This window comes from Bidens hawaiensis, unplaced genomic scaffold (assembly GCF_021521415.1).
Source record: "Bidens hawaiensis isolate Kalapana, Puna unplaced genomic scaffold, B.hawaiensis_p1.1 tig00057062_1, whole genome shotgun sequence".
In the NCBI taxonomy this organism is placed as follows: domain Eukaryota; kingdom Viridiplantae; phylum Streptophyta; class Magnoliopsida; order Asterales; family Asteraceae; genus Bidens; species Bidens hawaiensis.
Genome location: NW_027500303.1, coordinates 26761 through 49501, shown reverse-complemented (window position 1 = coordinate 49501; position 22741 = coordinate 26761). Strand labels below are relative to the sequence as shown.

At 35.1% G+C, this 22741-nt stretch overlaps 1 long non-coding RNA gene across 1 annotated transcript; it reads right to left on the bottom strand.

Moving 5' to 3' along the window:
- Positions 1-6054: 6054 nt before the first annotated feature.
- LOC143601758 (uncharacterized) lies at positions 6055-7896 on the bottom strand. Its single transcript, XR_013147716.1, has 3 exons — positions 7531-7896; positions 7074-7211; positions 6055-6280 (listed from the first exon to the last, which is right to left on the bottom strand). It is a non-coding gene; the product is annotated as an uncharacterized LOC143601758 (long non-coding RNA).
- Positions 7897-22741: the final 14845 nt, after the last annotated feature.

Genomic DNA, 22741 nt, shown 5'->3' with positions numbered 1-22741 from the left:
GAATAACACCCATATCTATTTTCAATGTCAAGTTATACAATTTACAACACAACTCAGAAAATTTCTCTTTCAATCAGGATTACAACCCGATTTTGTAAATTAATAAAAACTAGTCAAAAAAAGTCCAAAAATTATAATTCTTGACTTTTTGAAAACCAGATTCAAATATTTAATCATAGTATCACAAATCAATCAGAAACACCAACGTATCATCAAGTTATACAATCTACAATCTAAAACACAGAATCTGTCAACAAGAAGATTCAAACCAAAAGTCACAAAAATCATGATTCTTATATCCTTATGATCTTTAATCATCAAGGAACCATTTTCTATAACCAAATCTCATGTATTTCATTATTAGACTGATTTATAAAATGATATTTATGTACAAAAAGTTTTCAAATTTTCTTTTATGACAAAACACACAATTTCTTTTTAAAACCATCAACTTGATCATCTTTTTATTTCTTATGATTACATGTGTTTGGATACTCAGTCCCACAATCCCAAATCAAAGAAACATAAACAAAATATATATTAACTATGCTTACTTACTTGCTTGATGAATTCTATATCACTATTTGTTCAAGAATCACCCAACTTGATTATGATATTTTGAGAGTGTTTTAAAAAAATAAAATGTATGCGTGTGTGATGTGATATGGACGGCCAAAAGGAAGAAAAAGAAAAGTTATAACCTTAATTGTTATTTACTCATTATTAACACAATCATTAAGACATAATTAATTTTATTAACCTTTAGGTTATGTCAGTTTTTATTACATGTGACATGTTACATTCTATTATAAACATTTTCTAGTAACCATATGTTGTGTACTAGTCTTTTTGTTACTTGTCATGTAATATATCATAGGTTATGTTATTTTAATTATTCACTTCTCCTACAACATATAAGTATACAACAACTAATCATGTAGCATGTAACACAATTTCACCAACCACATATAATACATGTAACATATCATGTGTGACAAATTTATTATAACCTATCATATATAATATGTGTGACAAGTTTATTATTCTAGTTATCAACTAGTAGTTGACCCGTCCGATAGACGGGAATATCAACTTTGGAATGTGATGACTACATTAATTTAATAACAAATGCAACGGTTTGGTTACATTCTAATACATGTTGGGAGGCGGGTTCACGGGAATAACAAATAGAATTGCATTGCTTCATATCATATTTATATATTTATGTGTTGCAACATGAGTACCAACTTGTTGACATTTGTCAACATGTGTTTGGGAGTAAAACATGTTATAGCAAACGTTCCTTGCACTTTAAAGGAAAAAACATTTGTTTAAACGGGGTCACAAATTTGACTCGAAATAACCCGAAAATCCATATCTAGACCAATATAAGTCGATAAAAAGACCCGTATAAATTTACAAGATGTTACCGTCTGTGATCTTTCCCTTTTATGATTTCTCCTACATGGGCCACCAATGGTCCAAGTTCCCTACATTTGCTCCGGGGATGGAATCGCGAGCCAAAGTTCTCAAAATTTGTTTTTGACTAAACAATCTGCATATGCGAGAAAGCAGTTAGGTACTTAGGTTTTAATAACTCAACAAAGTATTGAAGATCCAGGGCACTGATGCTCAAATTTGGATGCAGGACAATGTTTGAAGAGTCTTATTATCTGAGCATAAGAATCATTTAGCATCAAAATCTTTAAGCATTATTGTATGAAGAATGGAACTATGATGAGCTTTGTTACATTTAGGTAGGCAAGACTTGTTTTTATCAATTAGTTAGAAAAAATACCTCAGCATCAGCATTATTTCTAATCCATAGCGGTCCATTTTCGAAGCCCAACAACAGCAGTGACCTTTAGAAGATAACATAGATGAAAACAAATGATCCATATTAGCACACTAAATGAAATCCTTATGTGGTTATAAATAAATTCAAAAGAGAACAAATTACTAATTTTTTAATATACCCAACTATAGGTGATCAAATCGGGTTGGTCAAAGGAACCGGAACCGGTTCCATTAGTCAACATCACTGTTTAAACCGGTTCCATGGTCGAACCGGTTAGGGAACCGAACCGGTTCCCCAACCCTCGGACCCGGAACCGGTGGAACCGGTTCTGACCGGTTCCTAAACCGGTTCTTACACTGTAACCGGTTCCAACCGGTTACAGTGTAAAATATTATTTTTTTTTTCGTTTTTCGTTTCCGCTGCTTGTGTAGGTGATGATTTGTGTTCTTCTGATTTCTGAAGAGGCTCATGCTACTTTTGTTGTTCACCCACAGAGCAATGGTAAACAACATATTGAACTTAATGCTATGAGTGTCAGCGTGTTTGAATTGATTAGTCTGTATCGTGTATTGTGTAATGGTGAACTTAAATCTGTATCGTGTTACATTTGTTGAGTTTGCTATGTATTATAGTCTTTTGGCTTACGCAAGTCAAATGCTGAATTATAATCAAGAGCGGTGTTATACGATTCGTATTTGTATAACATGTTAAATAAAAAAAAACAATTAACATAAAATTCATTTTATTTACTTTAAGAAGTTCAAAAAAAAAGGTTACATGTTTTAAAATATTCAAAAACAAACTAACAAAACATTAAACTTATAAATATAAAGTTGTGACATATTATTTCTAGAAAAGCCTTCTTGTTCGTCGTAATTATTGAGTGGCGACTTATTCATCAGAATTACTTGTAGAAACGCCTTCTTGTTCGTCGTGCACTCGAACATCAAGTGGTGTTTCGTCTTCCAGAGTGGTTACGTGTTGAACACGATCGATTGAGTCCAAGTGATCCTTCAAGCAAATGCACATCTCCACCGACTCCGAATTCAGTCTTGTTCTTCTCACCGATATTACCCTGCCACTAAGACAAAAAGCAGATTCCGAAGCTACCGTAGAAGCTTGGGTGGTTAGTAAATCACGGGCCATGGTGGCAAGAATCGGAAACTCGGTTTCCTTTACCTTCCACCAAGCCAAACCATCAAAAGTGCCATATTCCTCTTCGGATAAACCGATAGAGAATCATATGCACTATACCTTCCTAGTTCGCTTGAAGGGGTGTTACCCCTTTGTTTTTTAGCCGTTACGTTGCGAACGGTGTTCATAAGGCTAATCATGGGGTCTCGTACTCTAGTAGCACTTGAACTTGATGAAGACCCCCCCGGCGTAGGCATGTGTATGTTTGACCCATATTTATTTATATAAAAGTCATACATAAATTTAAAACTCAAGTTAAAATCATTTGTGCCTCTGTTGAAAAGTTTGGGTCAACTTCATGCATATCTAAGGCTGAAAAAATTTCGTCTATCACACATTCAACCCCCGTAACATTTAACATTGGGTTTAAAGCGGCGGCGCAAGTAAAAATCGGTGGCAATTCAAGAAAGTATTTTTTTTAATTTAAACTTCATTGGTAATATGATGTTTGAAAACATTGGACTTTTATTTTCAAATTCTTTAAGATTGTTAACGATTAAAAATAACTTCGAAAGAACCAAGGGACTTGTCGGATAATACGTTCCCGATAGTTTCGTAGTTGATGTTTTAAAAACTTCAAGAAAAGTCGATAAGTCATTGATAATTTCCCATTTCTCATTTGAAAAGGGGATTGCCAAATCATTCTCGGCAAGACTAGAATGAAACATTTGTAAAGTTTCTCTTTGTTTCAAAGCACTTTGAAACATTATGCAAGTGGAATTCCATCGATGAGGTACATCCCAATTAGCTCCCAAAACTTTTCTTCCCGTATCTTTACAAAATTTTCTGTAATCCATTTGTCTTTTTTTACTTTTCTTAAAAACTTCATGTAGCATTACTCTAAAATCGTTTATAACCGATGTAACCTCATCCGAAGCAAGTCCGTCTTGCACGATTAAATTAATGATATGTGCAACACACCTTGAGTGAAAAAATACACCATTGCAAATCGGCGTATATTTTAATTTTAATTTATCAACCGCCGATGTATTATTCGACGCGTTATCAAATGCAATTGAAAATATTTTATTTTATAGTTTATAAGTTTTTATAACATAATCTAAAATTTCAAACAAATTATCTCCCGTATGTGGATACTCAAAGAGTTCGAAAGCAATGGTGCGTTTCATCATTTCCCACGATGACGGGTCTACCCAATGAGCGGTGACACAAAGATAAGATTCGGGTAGACCATGTGGAGCCGACCAAACATCACTAGTTAAGTTTATTCCCGTATTTATATTTTCAAAATATGCAATTAGTACCTCTTTGGCCTTCTTCCACAATTTTAAACAATAACGTTTAAGAGTATGACGACTTACGTGAGTGTATTGTGGTTGAAGCGTATCTCGAATCATGGCGGTTAAGCGAGGGTTGTCGAAGTGGCTAAACGGCAAAGCTTCTTGAATCACAAACTTCGCCATACGATCTTGAACTCGATCAATTTGGTATGTAAATATTCCGCCTTCACTATCCATTTGCGTTTGTTGCGACTCGACGTTATGTTTCAACGCCCTGCAATACGGTCTTTCGATGTGTTTCTTCAAATTTGAATTCGAAAGTGGGTTTAAATAAATCCCACAAAACTTGCACCGAGCCTTCAATGAATGGTCACTCAATTCAACCAAATCCCAATTGCACCAAATCTCTTGATTACGATTATGAGGTACAATACGAACGAAACTTGGTCCGGCGGTGGAACCTTGACCAACCGATGATTGTGAGGCAGCCATAACAACAAATATGAATATAGAAGAAGAGAAAACAAGAGATTAGAGAACTCAGAACGTTGTAATAGCGTTTTTTTGTATTTTTTTGCGTTCGGGTTTGCGTTTTGAGTGTTGTGATGAACCCATTACACCAAATACCTATTTATACTAGTAGTGGGGTGTTTGGGGAGCCAAAAAACGGCCATTTTTGACCCCAACGGTCAAAAAACGGCCATAAAACCGTTTCCCAACGGCTAGAACTACTCCAACGGCTAGAACCGGTTCCGAACCGGTTCCGGTTCGGTTCCGGTTCCTACCCGGTCCACCTCCAAAAATGTCAAACCGGTCCCGGATCGTCGGGTTGAAACGGAACCGAACCGGTTCCTACAAAAAACGGGTAGGAACAGGTTCGGTTCCGGTTCGGTTCCACCGAACCGGTTCCAGGAACCGGTTTTGTTGTCCACCTCTATACCCAACCACCAAAATGAACAAAATTGATGAAGACTATCAAGGAGACAACTCGGCACGGCAGGGAACATTAATAACTACCACGCAAATATTTCTTTTTTTCACAAACCATAATTAAGCATTATTATCACCATTTTCATTTTCAAAAACCTTCATTTTAAGTTTAAGTGTACTCTTCCCTCCCAAACAAACACAAAGTTTAAGAAGCTTATTCGTTTTTATTACATTAAGAAGCAACAATTCATAAAAGACGGAGTTACTACGGTACTGAACATTGTTCCTATTTCACATATATGTTCTAGCCTACAAGGTAAACACATATTTATCATTTTGTTTTTTATTCTTGTGTAAATTCTTGGTTTTCCTTTTAGTTGTGATTTGTGGTGTCTAAAATACCCAAAACTGATTAGCCCGACCCAACCCAAACCCGAATAACCTAATTCGATTCGGGTTAAATAAGATGGAAAACTCTTTAAAGGATTATAAGAAACGAACGTATTAGTTGTCAGCCTTGTTTTAGGTATTAATGGCATTTGTAAAATAAATAACGCATCACTCGTATCATGTTTAAACCATAATATATAATATAGATATGAAAACAAATATCATAGATATTTATAAAAAAACTTGTTATACCAAACTTAAAATGGTTACATAGAGTCATAGGCTAATAACAATAAACATACTTGATCTAAACAACACAAATTACAACCAAATATTAAGTGCCTATGTAATGTCTATGCAATGCTAGTTGCATCTCAAGCTAAAACAAATTCAGATTTGTCAAACATTTATATTAAGTCACAAGCATTTCAGTTTGAGTTTGGTCAACGTTGCGCAGCTCAGCTCATAGGAAGAATATTTGAGTGAGATAGATGGTGTGACATTTTATTTAAGTGAGGCAGATGGTGTGACATTTCCACCTTTGTCCTGTCCTGTATTTGTGAAAATCTGCATATTCATCATATTATTCATCAAATTATATAATTGAAAGTGGTATGATACCAGCGGTGAAAGAAGGTTATAAATTTGTATGAGAACAAACATTATAAAAATCACCTACTAATCATATGACAATAGTGGATTGGATCTTCATGTACATTAACCAAACCTGCAAGAAGGTAGGTTAACATTTTATTTAAAACATGCAGCATCGAGTAAACCAAGTAATGTTATGTAGATATTAAAGAACTTTCATGTTTTAATAGATATGCAGTGGCCATGATGTAAGCTGGTCCAACCCGACCCATTTTTACCATTACCTAGTCGTTTAACCTATCACCTAACCGTACCCGTTTAAATCATTACCTGAACCGATTTTTTTAAACACGTTACCTGACCCAACCCGGGTTTCCAAATTAATAAAATTAAAACCTAACCAAATTAACAAACACATCTCAAGGTATGCTTCAAATATAAGTCGGCAACCAAAGAAAATGTATATTTATCGATATTCAATAGAAGTGTGCTCCCATTCTTTTGTGTCTGCTTCTTCTATAACGGAAAGATCCCCTATTAAATAAGATAATAGTTGACAGGTAACCTAAACTTAGACAAAATAAACTCACCCAGTACCATTTTCACTCATTTGATAATTAGATGAGCCAACACTTTTTCTTAGCACATATTCAGTTTGCATTATATGATAAAAAAAAATTATGGTGTAAACAAATCGTGTTTGGGTACTCAATCCACTAATATGAATTTCGTGTTGGGGTTCGCACGTACGATGCTATTTACGGTTTCATTCATATTCGGACTCATGTCAAATTTTCGGGTTCATGTCAAGCTGGACCCGCCAACCGCCAAACCGCGAACACAACTTGTTTAACAATCAGCGAGTTCCATGCCTTTTCAAGAAAAAATAAAAGTGTAACACGAAAACAATGGGTAGAAATTTGTACCGTCATTTCATAGGCCATCCTTCTAGTACAACGTGACCACTAATCTCCTCGTAAGCTTTTCATTTTTCAAGCAACCATGCACACACACCGTTGACCTCGTCCCCCAAAACATGACATGCTAAACAAAATGAAAGCAGGCTGCAAAAATGGATAATGTAGTGTCAAGTATTTTCCTATTTCACCCCTCATAAGCTCACATGTTTGTTTAAACAGCATAATTTGTATTCATCAAATACAACCAAAATCATACAAACTAATAATGGTTACATTGAACGTGTCTTTCTTTTTGTTTTCCTTTTTTTTTTTTTACTAAAAATGGTATTGGACCCGGTTACAAAAAATGATAATTTGATACGAAACAATAAATGGTAATCTTGACCCGTTTACAATGTAATAAATTTTACCGTCAACAAAAAATGGTAACGTTGACCCGTATACTAAAAAAGGTGGCCTTTACCTATTTAAAAGCATCATCGGGAAGAGGCTAGCTAGCTCATAGGTGTAGCAAGCGCGGCTTCATGCATGCAAAAAAACTCAAAATAATCATTCACCAATTTATAGGTTTTGGGTTTGTTTCACAAAAAGCACACCCTCATAAATTGTTGAAACTAAGTGATCAACTTTTCAACTCTTGTGCTTGGAATCATTCTTGTTAAAATACGAAGAAAAGTCAATTAACTCCAGATTTAACATAAGCAATTTACTTTCATTTAATGATTAAACATTAGACCAGATTGAAGATGCTCTAGTGGTTATTTATCCAAAGAATAATCCTGGTGGTGATTTCGGATGTTAGTTTCAAAAAGTACTGAAGACGATTATAAGTTATATATGAAGTCTGCTATATTTTAAAAATCTGTAATAAAATTTATGTTTATTATATATATATATATATTATATTTGAATAATAGAAGCATCACATCAGTTTGTGATATTCATTTTTTTTATCACAGGGTTCTTTTCAAACACTCTTGATGAAGATTAAAAAAAGCAATGAAACTACATATAAAAAGGAGAAAAAAAACTAAAGGAAAACCAGAAACCCAGCTGAAGAATAGCAGCGAGAGTCGAACCTGGATCTCTGTTTGCCTCCTCATGGCACACCTCTAAATCCAAAAGTGCTACCATTGCCACCTCCTAAGCCAAAAAAAAAAACACCCTAAAATACATTAAATAACAAACATTGACCAAACCATTTACTCATACAAATTGACCCATTCAGTTGGACCATTTAAAACTAAAAAACTTCAGTTTTATACCTCATTTCCACCATGGGCATCACGAAAAAAAGCTTTTCAAAAAATCACTCTCACTTCAAAAATTTAGAGCTGAAAGTTCTGTTTGCAGCACCTACAAAAGTCAAAATATATTAGTCAAATGAACCTTGCTAACTTTAATAAAGTTTACAAATACTTAAATTTTTAGTTCTTATGGTTTATTATATCATCTATGTGTGAATTATGACACATGGAAAACAGGAAAAGTAAGAGTAAGCAAGTATGGGAAATTGGGAATAATATACCAAAAGACGGTGGTTGTGTATCTCCTTTTGATTTCGCCAAATCCTTGTCATTAGCCACAACACATCGAATCAAAGGCAAGTGAGCCTCTAAACAGATACCATAAAAACTCAAAATTAGGTTAAAACTTAAAACAACAAACCACATCAGATTACTACAGCTTAATACCTCAACGCCGCCCTCTCAATCTTCAATTCGCGATGTCATCGGCACTCTCAACCTTTTAATTGCTCCATCACCGCCATGAATTATCACTGCTGTTGATTTACCTTTGCAATAATAATTTTGTGGTTAATCTCAGGCGATTGGGTCAATTGAGACAACGCAATATATGAAGCATTTTTGTTAACTCCTCCGAGGGGACGTGGGGAAATAGAACGTAGGGTGAGAAGAGATGGTAACCCTCCATGGAAACTGCCTATTGAGGGACTTTAGACGGTCCAGATTTAATTTCATTGGTTTTACGGCTAGGATTGCACTTCACTCTCGGCCATATAATATATAATAACTAGTTACTCTCATTAAGGTCACCAACGACACCACTGACTCAATGTATGCATACATGAAACTATATGCATGGGAGTTCATTAACTTAGTTAACAGAACTAACTGGGTTTACTGATACAATCAATAGGATTTAACTGAAAATGCCGGTTGTCAAATCGGGGATTAGAAATGTTGAATGTATATTTTAGTGTGGAGTTGGATATTATAATATGTTTTTATACATATATTTATAAATAAAAACCGAAAATTTAAAACGGGTCGGATTTTCGGGTTTGAAAAGTAACGAATGTTACAGTTAACATTGATTCGTTAACACGATTCGTTAGTTATAACCAATTCGTCATCCGATTCGTTACTTAGTTCGCTGACTTTCTGATTCGTGTTCTCTAGTTCGTGAGACACGTGTCCAATTCGTTAACTTTTAATCTAATAAACTTTCGCCACGTGGCAAAAGTTGTCAGAGTTTGTTATAACCGTTATAACAACCTTATTCGTTATAGTTGATTCGTTATCAAATGTAGCAAGTTTGTTATCTTAATTCGTTAAGTTGAGTTTGTGATTCGTTAAGCTTGACTTAGTAATTCGTTAAGGGAACTCAGCAATTCGTTACCTTAATTCGCTAAGATTTCACTTATTGATTCGTTAAGTAAACTTAGTGATTCGTTACCTTAATTCATCACTTTGAATTCAGATTCGTTAATCTGATTCGTTAACCTAATTCGTCAAACTGATTCGTCAACGATTTACCTGATTCGTTGACTCAGTTCGTGTGACACTGTTTCAATTTCGTTACACAAACAAGTTTTAATTCGTCATAACTAATTCGTTAAACACTGTTCACTATTCGTTAACCTTACTATTCCCAGTTCGTTTAAGATATTTTCAAATTCAACCATTGAAATTTGATTGTCTTATCAAAATGGCTGGTATGTATGCATTAGCTTCCCAAAATATGCTAATGCAGCAAATGTTACAACTGGACACCGAGATCGGTTCACATTCCAAGTGTCCTCGTTTAATGAAATTTAGTGACTTCGCTAAGTGGGAGGAAAACAACTACTTCAGTAATGAAGATATGACTGCAACTGAGTTCATACAAAAGATCGAAGCTCGTGAATATGACCTTAGATGTCAGAAATCATCCAAGGATAGTCAAGATCCTGCTTTTTATGGTGGAAATATGCCCTTGAGTTCAACCATCTCTTCAATCACCGCACTTTTTACACAACATGCAAGTGATAATGCTACAACTATCTATAGTGATCCACGAGCATGTTTCTACACTGCTGGAAGTTCTGGATCACCTGGTGCTTCTGGTTCTTCTCGTGGATCTGGAAATTCATCCACTGCAAATCCATTCTCATCTTCATCGAATGTAAACATGAAGGAAGTTGAACAAAACTTTGCTTTCTTGTCTGCTTTCATGACCTCATATGAGAATCTGGTAAGTAGTAAGATTTCTACGAGTGATTTGACTGATGAAGACTACGATCAAATTGATCTGGATGAGTTAGAGCTTATGGATTTGAAATGGAACATGGCGATGATTGTCTGAAAGGTTAAAAGATTTATGCAAAGAACCGACAAAGATCTTCCTGCTTTAAACAAGAAGGTTGGATTTTCGATAAACTAAAGGTTAAATGTTATAACTGCCAAGAGTTCGGTCATTTTGCAAAGGAGTGTGATAAACCTAAGAAGAAGTATACTGGTCCTAGAAATCAAGATCGAAGTTCATCGAGTAAAAATGGGAATGATGCTGTTAAGATTTCTGGAACTATATCATCTTCTTCTGGGTCAAAGCTATGCTGACTAACTTGGATGGGACTGATTGGTCCCAAAGACTTTTGTGCAATGATAATCAAGCCAATTTGGTTATGTTCAAGACAAATGAAGTTTTCAAGATACAAGCGGAAGTGAGCTATCTTTTGATAATGATACTGAATCGGATTCTGATGATTCATGTGACAAGTTTCCAACCACTTTTGCTTGCATGGCTAAGATCAATGAGGTTAGTTCTTCTGTTCCTATCTCTGCTAATTTGTCTGCTAAAGTGTCTTGTGTTGATTGTGAGAAAAACAAACCTAAATTAGAGTCTTTGAAAAATCACAATGATTGTTTAGTGATAGAAACTACTTCACTAAAAGATACTTATCGACAATCTTTAGAATCTCAAATGAGATCTAGGGAGAAAATTGAAGCATTGTCGACAAGTAATCATGATCTCAAAGCTGAGTTATCTGTCAAAATGACAATCAACGATCAAAAGTTTCAGGAAATTTTGAAACATCGTTCGAAGATAACCGAGCTTGAGAATGAGGTTCTTGAGTTGAAGAACAAGTTGGTCAAGTTTAGAAACTCTTCCTTTTTGCTAAATGAAATAATCGAAGTATTTGGTAAGCAAAAAGATTCGAAAAAGGGTATAGGTTTTGTTGAAATACCACCACCATTTCAAAATGATTATAGAGCAAATACTTTTGCTAGGAAAGAAGAAGAGGTGATTATGAAAGAATCTATTGTTACTGACAAACCTAAACCAGTAAAATCTGAAAATGTTAAAGCCCAACCACCAACTCAAAAACATCATGTCGAAAGAAATAAAGTATTTGTAGAAAATTTTGAGAAGGTGATCATTGAGGATGTGTTTGAACCTGAGGTTATTCACAAAAACCAGAACATTCCAAGTTCTAATCACATTTTATGTGAACCTCATGAATTTGAGGAAGCTGTGTATGGTTCACACACAACTCAAGTGAAAAAGGAAGAACAAGTTAAGGTTAAACCGATGAAGGCTAAGAAATAAAGAAAAACCCAAGTTTCTGATGAGGATTTGATGCGTTTTATCAATCCTACTGTTTCTAAGCCATCAACTGGTCGTGTGTTTAAGTTGAAAGGAATAGACACGATGTTCACTGAGAAAGACATTCCAATTAGCATTATCAAACCAGAATTGATCGAAAGTGTCTTTCACAATGAAACTTACAAGATACAAGATCTTGAACGTCAATATGCTTGTGCCAAAACATCAAACACATCAGACCCATTTATTAAAGCTAAGCAACTGTTAAAAACTGCTAAAAAGGTTCATTTTGTGAAATCAAGTGGAACTGACACATTGCAAAGTTTTTTCAACTGTTCTAATCTTGATTTCTATATGAAAAAGAAATCAGTGTTGTCTGATGGGTTGGCCAAGAGTTTTACTAAGAATGTGAGTCATCAACCTTCTGTGGCATCTTTTTTTGCCAAATCTCAACATGAACGTATGGACATGCGAAGTTGTTTTCTGTGTGGACAACAAGGTCATGTGGTGAGAAACCGTGGACAGAAGAAATCTCAGAATCTTCACCCGTTTGTCAAGGACCAATCAAAACCGGTTCCTGTGATAAAGGAAATTCTGAAATGACCTTTGTCGTATGATGATGATACTCACATCATGTTTTCAAATGTGAATCCACGTAAGGTAATTCATGTGAATGAAACATATGGTCAAGTAAAACCAAAGTTCGTTCCAACCGAGCCGATCTTCAAGTTCGTGAACTCAAATGTCGTTCAAGCTGCCTATTTAAGACGAAAGTCAGAGGCATGTAACTTATTCTCAAGTTTCTGAACAATAATTGAATTATGTTAAAGTTGATTCTTCTCATGAAACTCAAAAGGTGCCCAAGACTGAGGCCTAAGCTGCCTTTTTGAACTAATCACTTTCATTTGTGTGTAGGGTATATCCAAGACCGTGTCTGGTGAAAACTGGATAATGGACAGCGGATGTTCTCGTCATATTACTAGAATTCTCAACCTCTTAACAAATGTTAGAAATATTCAAGGAGATTATGTGGCTTTTGCTGGGAATTCTGTAACGATTGCCCATAAGCACATGACACTATTAAAACGACAATATTTAATAAACTAATTTCATTTCACAACATTGAAAATGTCACATAACAATATTCATAACAAGTCTCAACAAAATATAACAAAATGTAGCAAATCAAATATTGTTCATTTTTTTTGCTAATATCCTAATGGTATTCGTGACGTTTTCTTCAAGCATCCAAAATCAACCAAGATGTAAACCTGTAACATTTCATAAAATAAAGTTTGCCAACACAAAGGTTGGTGAGCAATTCATAAGTTTGAGCAACAATAGTATATAGTAAGAAAAGCCACAAAACTAGTATACGAAACATAAATAAAAGCAACAACTTGGATAAACTGACAATCGCTAATAGAATTACGTTAGCGCCACCTAGCTACAAGGGGTGGCCAAGTAGTCTAGGATTTAATAGATTATTGTTAATTGCATTACGTTAACCACACCTTGCTACAAGGGGATGTCAAGTAGTCTAGGATTTATATATTCAACCAACCGAAAGCGATAAACACATAGGCATATAAGCATAGAACACCAAATCAGCAAGTATTTAAGTAAAGTATACAACAACGTTTGTGGTTTAAGACCCAAGTATAAAACATTTAGTTTAGATAAGATGAAATGTCACCCCCAAAACAAAAGATAGAAAACGGGGTATGAAGTTACTCACGTTCAAGTAATAAACTTGAAAGATTGATTATTTGGAGATTTGCCGGAACGACGAGTTTAACGTATGAAGCCTAAATAAAAGAAAGTCTTGGATTTAGAAAGGTTGTCTTGAAGATCTTTAAATAAAATAATTGTTGCAAAATGTAAACAATTAAAGTTCAAGGTTTAAAATGTAACTATTTAAAAATTTATAATAATAACCCTTTTAAAAATGTAAGTTTGCTCGAAACCGGGTTAAAGTATCTAACCTTAATATTTACTTAACCAATGTTAAGTAATAAGGTGGGGAAAATGCTAAAATGCAAGTTCCATTGGGCTAAAGATACTAAAACGGGTCTTTAACGAGTGTTCGGGTTGTTGGTTCGGGTCTTGACGAATGGTCAAACCCAAAGTCAAATTTCCAAAATATTAATTGTTATGAGATAACTCACAAAAACTTTATAAGACTTAACCACGTATGTAGATCTATTGTTTAGAACTAACAACGTACGTTAAGCGAGTGTTCGGTTTTGTCGGTCCAAACTTAGTTATGAGATGAAGTTGGATCTAACATTTCCAGGTACTTAAGAAAATAATAAAAATCAGTTTGTAAACTATTTTTAAAGAAATATACAAGTCTTGATAGCTAAAAACACACTTGTGTGTCTTAAGCGAGTAAAAATCGGATTGGTTCGGTTTACATCTCACAACAAGTTCATAGATGGATTCCACATACCCATATACCATAGATCTTGTATAATAATGTACAAATGAAAATATTTAAGTTCTACAACTAAAAAGTCAACAACAAGTCTTTTTAAAAAAAGTTCGGTTTGGTTCGGTTTCCATCTCACAATGAGTTCATAGATGGTCTCCACATACCCAAGACTCGTAAATGTGACTAACAAACTAAAATGAGCAGAAGTTAGGCATAAATATTATGTATAAATAAGTTATGTGTGTGTATATATATCAAGAACTTGAAGTCCTACATGAAGCCTTGCCTTATGACGTTCGAAACTTAACCAACCGGAGTCGGTGAAGTAACTAACAAAGGTAACAAGGGGTTTGTATTATATATATATATATGTTGTACCACCATATTCAAGAGTTAGTAATGTTAGATGAACAAGTTAGAATTAAAGATAAAACTAGTTTGACTTTTAGAAGTCAAACCTTCAAGAACACAACGAAAATAACCTTAAGATCTTTGAATTTGAGAGAGAAATTTGGAGTTGTAGCAGAGATTAATGGATGGAAAGGGTGGTATATATATAGGGTAAGTTGAAATAGTCAAGCATAAATGGTTTTGCATGAAAATGGGGTGTTTTGGTCACATGTTTACATAAAACAAAGCAAAAACGAGTTGTTGTGCAGGTGTGCCTTCGCGCCCCGTGACCAGAATAGGGGTTCCCCGTCACGCGGCGCAACGGGGTGGATTTCCTGATTTTTCAATATTTTCAAAAATGGCAGTTTTGGCCCCCGAAGTTCGTTTTAAGTGATTTTTAAGCGTTTTAAAGACCGAATTGAATGTTTTCAAGAACCAACAAGTGTAAAACAATATTGTAACATAAAATCCATCATTTTGATTATATCAAGAGCTTCAGTTTACAAAACGGGTCGGTTTACATCAATAAAGTTTACAAAACAAATAGGAATCGAGACCCGAAATTGACGAATGTCACATTCTGGGGGTATGATTACACAAGAAGGTGAAGTTTCAAATGGGCATATCACGTTTGAGAAAGTCAACTATTGTGATAAAGTTGATCATAATTTATTGAGTGTGTCGCAAATCTGTGACAAGAAGTACACAACAATATTTACGGATAAAGAATGTCTGATTTTTAAACCGGGATACGTCATTCTCGAGGACATGGTTGTCATGCGATCCCCTCGATCGAATGATATTTATGTCTTGAATATGTCTTTTAAGGCGTCAACTTCCGTGGAAATGTGTTTCGTTTCTAAGGCAACTGAAAAAGACTTTATTCTATGGCATCATAGAATGAGTCATATTCGTGTGAGGAAGATGAATTTTTTAATGGCGAATGACTTAGTCGAAGGAGTTTCTTTGAAAAATTTTAAATTATCTGACCACTATGTTGCTTGTAAGAAAGGCAAACAGAAGAAAAAGTCACATCCGGCTAAGTTATTGAATTCCATTGATACTCCTCTTGAACGACTTCATATGGATCTTTTTGGTCTTGTGAATCGTGCTAGTATCGCTGGAGATTGGTATTGTCTTGTAGTTACCGATGACTATTCAAAATATTCATGGGTTTTATTTATGAGTTCAAAAGATCAAACACCTGTTCTGGTTCAAAACTTAATCACTAAGATCGAATCACTATACAAGCAAAAAGTAAGGAGAATTCGAAGTGATAATGGTACTGAATTTAAAAACACCGTATTAGATTTCTTTTGCGTTCAAAAAGGTATTCACTGAGAATATAGTGCCCCTTATGTACCACAACAGAACGGTGTTGCTGAAAGGAAAAACAGAAATTTGATTGAAGAAGCTAGAGCTATGCTAGCCGATTCTAAGCTTCCTGTCCAATTTTGGAACGAGGCTGTGAATACTGCTTGTTATACGCTTAATTGGGTTCTAACTGTTAAGAGACTCCAAAAGATGAGTTATGGGCTTTTGAACAAACGAAAGCCTAACTTAAAGTACTTGGAACCATTTGGGTCTCCCTGTGCGATGTTGAAAAGAGATGTGGGTAAATTTGAAGAAAAAGCCGCTGAGGGTTATTTCTTGGGTTATGCTTCTTCAGAGAAAAGGGTATTTAATGTTATTTCTGGTTGTGTGGAGGAATGGTACCATGTGGATTGTCAAAAGTACACCACACCTCCACCAGGTAAAGGTCCCGACTAGATGTTTGATTATTATGGTTTATTTAACTCGTTTACTCCATTAACTGAGCAACCAGATGAAGACCTGGTTCGTGTATATTTTGAAGATCAATTGGTAATTCCATGGTTTTCTAGTTCTAATGATGTTGAAGCTCCAACTGTAGCTACAACTGAAGATCCATGTGATGATCCTCCAGCTTCTTCTGATAATGTTTCAACTTCTTCTGATGATACTCCTGATGTTGCTGATGCAGTTGAAAGTGATGATTCATATCAGCTGGGAGAACATTTCACTAATTTATTCGACAATGTTTTTGTTCCTAAGAATCCCACTGTTAGGATTTATAATTATCAGCCAAAGGAAAACATTATTGGGGAACTTGATGTGGGAGTACAAACGCGTCATCAAGTTGCCTCTTGAAGTGAAAATAATATATTGTATGCTTATGCGGATTTACATTCATATGGAATCGTAAATCTTGCCAAATACACTTGCTTTCTATCCCAAGTTGAGCCGACGACCAATCGTAAGACACTTGAAGATCCTTCTTGGGTAGAGGCAATGCAAGAGGAATTGCAACAGTTTAACAGACTGGGTGTGTGGGATCTTATTGATAAACCTACTAGAGTCAAGAAGCTTATTCCGACTAAGTGGGTATTTAAATGTAAAAAGGACGATCGTGGTGTGATCGTGAGAAACAAAGCACGGCTAGTGGTGCAAGGTTTCTATCAGCAAGAGGGTATAGACTACACTGAGGTATATGCTCCAGTTGCAAGATTGGAAGCTATACGAATCTTTCTGGCGTATGCGGCTTACAAGAATATAAAAGTCTATCAAATGGATGTGAAAAGTTCTTTTCTCAATGACAAATTACACGCGGAAGTGTTTGTTTTACAACCTCCTGGCTTTGAAGATCCTGATTATCCGGACCGAGTTTACCACTTAAACAAGGCCCTGTATGGTCTACATCAAGCCCCGAGAGCTTGGTATGGCACGCTTGCCGACCATTTGACTGATAACGGCTTCAAGCGAGGGACTGTCGACTGCACTTTTTTATATAATAATATTGGTGATGATCTTCTCCTCATTCAGATATATGTCGACGACATTATCTTTGGGTCAACAAACGACACGTTATGTAAGGATTTCGAGAAGTCGATGCAAACAAAGTTCGAGATGTGCTCGATGGGAGAGATGAACTTTTTTCTAGGGTTGCAAGTTCACCAGTCTGCAAAAGGAATCTTTATTCATCAGAATAAGTATGTGAACGATGTCTTGAGCCGATTCAAGATCTCTGTCGGAAAAATCCCTTCAACTCCTCTCCCCGTGGGTCACAATTTATCACCGGATGAATTGGAGGACACCGTTGATCCTACCCTCTATCGTGCTATGATTGGATCTTTGATGTATCTTACAGCATCTCGCCCTGACATTATGCTTGCAGTTTTTCTTTGTGCTAGGTATCAAGCTAGTCCCCGAGTGACTCACCTGGCAACGGTCAAACGTATTCTTCAATATCTGAGGGGCAATCCAGACATCGGGTTATGGTACCCCAAGGACGATAACTTTGAACTTACCGCCTTTTCAGACTTAGACTACGGAGGGTGCAATATTAACTTCAAATCGACTACGGCAGGGTGTCAATTCTTAGGAAACCGGCTTGTTTCCTGGCAGTGTAAGAAGCAGACGGCGGTCTCTACTTCAACCGCTGCGGCAGAATATGTTGCAGCCTCGAGTTGTTGTTCCCAGGTTTTTTGGATTCAACAACATCTACCCGACTACGGTTTGAAGTTTCTTACTACTCTAATTTTAATTGATAACTCTGCTGCCATTAGCATCACCAAAAATCCCGTACAACACTCTAAAATGAAACATATCGAAATTCGATATCATTTCATACGGGATTGTTTTGAAAAGAAAGTAATCGACCTTGAGAAAGTACATACCGATTTTTAAAAAGCCGATCTATTTACCAAAGCCTTTGACAAAACTCGATTTAAATTTTTGATTGGTTTAAATGGATTGAAGACCCTTGCTGATATCCTGAAACAAGGATAACTATCTTTATTTTTCGGTTTAATTTTTCTTTTAAATTTTATTTTGGTTTTGGATTTTAGGGGGCGAAAAATAGAAAATACAAAAATATTGTGCTTTTTGTTTGTATAGATAAAACCCAAAAACATTGAAAAATTTGAAAATAAAAAATATTGTGTTTTCTTGTTTTTAATGTCTTTAAAATATTTTGAAAATCCAAAATCAGTTTAAAATCTTGAAAAACCAAAAATATTGTGTTTTTCAGTTTGTATAGAAAAATACGAAAAACAAAAAGATTGTGAAGTTTTTATGTTTATAAGAAAATTGAAAAAGACAAAAAGATTGTGTTTTATGTATGTAAAGAGAAAAACTAAAAAGTTTTTTGCATACGTTTGCTGAAAAGTATGTCAATTACTCATATTTGAAGGACATATACTTGTATATGTTTGGTCTTGAGATTTACTTGTAAATATTCGGGATAGCCATTCACCTGATAATGGAAAGTAGTTGTGGTGTTTGTTATGCGTTTAAATTTATTTTCTCGCTGAAAATTGTGTTGGTTATTTAAGTTTGTAGAGCATGCTTGCATGTCTTGGTCCTATTATTCATTTTTGAACTGATAGAATAGCCATTAATCTATAGACTGAATGTAACTGGGGCGATTAAATTCATTTTGTTTTATGCTCCTCAAAATTTTGAGTTTTTGAAGCAAAAAGAGAAAATGATAGTACATTGATTGTTTTGACCCCATATCTAGCAAAAAATAAGCTTAAAAGACTGTGTGCTTAATTACATTGGTGTATTGGTAGGTCTTAAACAAGCTATTAGAGTAAAGTAGGTGATATAAACATAAAAAAATGCCAAATTGAAAGAGGTGTTAGTCTCTAACAAAAATCTCGGTGAGGATGGCAGAAATGTAATAACCTGTCATATTCAAGCCTTATATTTGTTTGATCACCCAAAAATAAAATAAAGCAGATAACAAGCGTTGAAGTTCTGGACACCGTGAGTCTTTATGCGGCTTAATCATCTGGGTATTCATATGCATGAATATTTTATTCGCTTTTAGAGCAAACCCAAAGTCATTAAACTTGATCACTGCTATACCTCGTACAATCTAAATTACTGACTTGATCAAAATCCATTGTTAGTCATACTTTTGTTCCTCCCTTGCGCGCGTCTCAATACCATTAAGAAACGGACCCCAGGGGATATAGTGTATGTAAGCCGACAGATGGACTCGTGCATACTCACTCATAGTAAAGGAAAATCAATGCATTGCTCATAAATTTCTATAAAATTCAAATTTTGATCAGCAATATAATTGTTTAAGTCACTGAGGTGATATGGCAAAAATCAAATTAAGCTTGAACCGAGATTAGAGGATGATAGTTTCTGATATTCTGTGCTCTAATTGAATCATTAATCATATCACAAAAACGCTTGAAAGTTTGTTATAAGATTTAAGTGGACAACAATATAAATGACCGACTTAACGCCAGTCACAATATCGCTGAAATATAAAACTGTGATGGAAGGCAATTTGGTCAATATGATTCTCTACTCAAACTCACCAAAAATCCAAAATTATGTATTGCGTTTTGAAAAATCATACAAAAACACAAAAAATATTTTTCTGCTTTACATTTTTATTTTCGAATAATTTTTTTGTAAATATCTTTCTTTAAAAATTTAAAATACCAAAAATATTTTACTTTTCATCTACATATTATTTATTCCTTTTTAAGTTAAGTGTTTTTAAACGTAAAACACGTTAAGGTATTTGATCATCGGGATACGCGATTTCATTGATTGACTTATTTACAATAATTGGTATCAATATTTAATTATTTTTTAAATTAGATGATTTAATTGATTTAATTTTACTCATTTAATTTAATTATTTAATTTAAAATTACATAAAGGTAATTCGTTATGTATGTATAACGAATTAGGCCATTCTTAACGAATTGCATTTTAATTCGTTAAATTAATTCGCTTCCGCCACTCTGTAACGAATGACTTCTAATTCGTTAAACATAACTTAACGGCTTACACACGAATTACAGCTAATTCGTTATTGTTTCGTCATAAAATTCAACGAATTGACTCTAATTCGTTATGCCACGTATGCATATTTGATAACGAATAATCTGATTTGTTAGTTTATATTTAAACGAATCTGCTGACTCAGCACATTGGAGGTTGTGCCGTGTCAGACTATATAGGAATTCGTGAAGGCGGTTCGTCATCACTATTCAGTTTTCTTCTTCATATCCCTACTGTTACTCTGGCCAAAATTTTTAAAATCTTCGATCATCGTTATTTCGTGTTTTGATCATATATTCTGAATCCTAAGGTAAATACGATCAAAACGTGATGTTTTACGTCATATTTGATGAATGTTTGAAGGGTGAATTGTTTGATTTTGTTATCGGGTTTTATGCGTGTTATAAACCCTTAATTTAACCGATTTGTACCATGATTTGGTACATAATTTCAGTACACACTTTCGTGATGTGTTTCCGAGATCCCTATGATCATTTATTTGGCTATACTCGTTAATTATGTCTGGATTGATTTCAGTTTTTGTAATTTTGACTTTTATTGTTCTTGGTGATTTTGACCTTGACCAGATTAGTCAAACATTAAGCTTTAAGGGCCATTCGTTATTGTGTAACGAATTGGAACTAATTCGTGTCCAATTCGTTATACATGTTAAAAGAATCAGGATAACGGATCTTAATCTATAACGAATCATATTTTCATTCGTTATTTATAACGAATTAGACTATAATTCGTTAAACTTTATTCTTGATTCGTTAGACCTAATTCGTTAATTGTTCACTTGATAGCGAAGTAGCTGGTTCGCTATAACGAATTACCATTCGTTATAACGAATCAGAATATTTAACGAATGACATATTTAATTTACTTTAAAATTAAAAGGCTTTTAAATTAGTTTAATTTTAATCCTTTAATTATATGTAAATTATATGATCATTTTTATCATTCATTATCACTAATACTTGATTTTGTTTCTATAGTGCCATGGCCAATAATATGGATCAAGATCCTCCCGTTGCTGCACCACAATAACAACAAGGGGCACAGGATATTCCGTTACTTCCGTTTGACAAAAGACACAATGTTTGTGCCTTTGTCGGTACGAATTTTGCTGACGAGCATGTATTTGGAGAGATGTTGGCATTCATACGTCGCTCACGCATTCATTATGCTGTCACTGCGAATCCAGATGTTCATTTCAGCATCGTTCGTCAATTATGGAATACTGCTCGTTATGTGGAAATAGAGAACCATATTGCTGCTGAGGTTAATGCGAGACCAGTTGTATTATCTATTGAGACTGTTCGAAGGGTGCTGAGGTTCGATGACACTGTTGATGACCCGAGCAAGTACCACAAAGAGCTGATCAAAGGGTTGTTTGGACGGGTATTCTATTATGGTAATCTTGATGAGTCCATGTACAACAAAGCATATGTGTGTCCTGCATACAAGTATTTACTACACGTTTTTATCCATTGCCTTGGTGGACGGAAGGGAGGGTTTGACGAATGTCGTATCATGCTTCAATCGGTCTTCGTTGCTTTTGTGTTTAATTAGCCCTTCAATTTCTCTGAAATGATCTTTCATCATCTCAAAGAGAATTTTCTTACTATGAAACAACACATAAAGTTCTTAATGTATCCTCGATTCATCCAACTGTTTGTTCAAGATGCAATCCGTGATCTGGTGCTCGATCTAACTCAGGTTGAGGATAAATTTATGTTGGATCACATGAAAGCGGATACTATGAGAAGGATTAAGCAGTACTGTCAGGATCCTCATCCAAGATTCAAAAGATTGATTGGTCATCTGGTGAATCCAGATTATGTATGTCCTTCCAATGATCACCGGATCCACAATGACTCGGATTCTGAGCGTGAGGAAGGACCACGTGGGAACGATGGAGATGAAGATGATGACAATGATGGTGGTGATGGTGGTAATGGTGATAATCCAGCTCCACAACAACATGTTGAAGCTGAGGCAGCTGTTGTTGCAGCTGCTGAGCGGAAAAGGAATGGGAAGGATTTAGCTGGTGAAGGGTCGTCCAAACGGCGTGTGTCTGCTGGTGCTGGCATTTCATTTGGAGTTCAACCTCCAAGGTCGTCTATTCATCAAAGACCGACGGTGCCGCTTACTACTAGCACCCCTGAACTCATGTTGACGACTA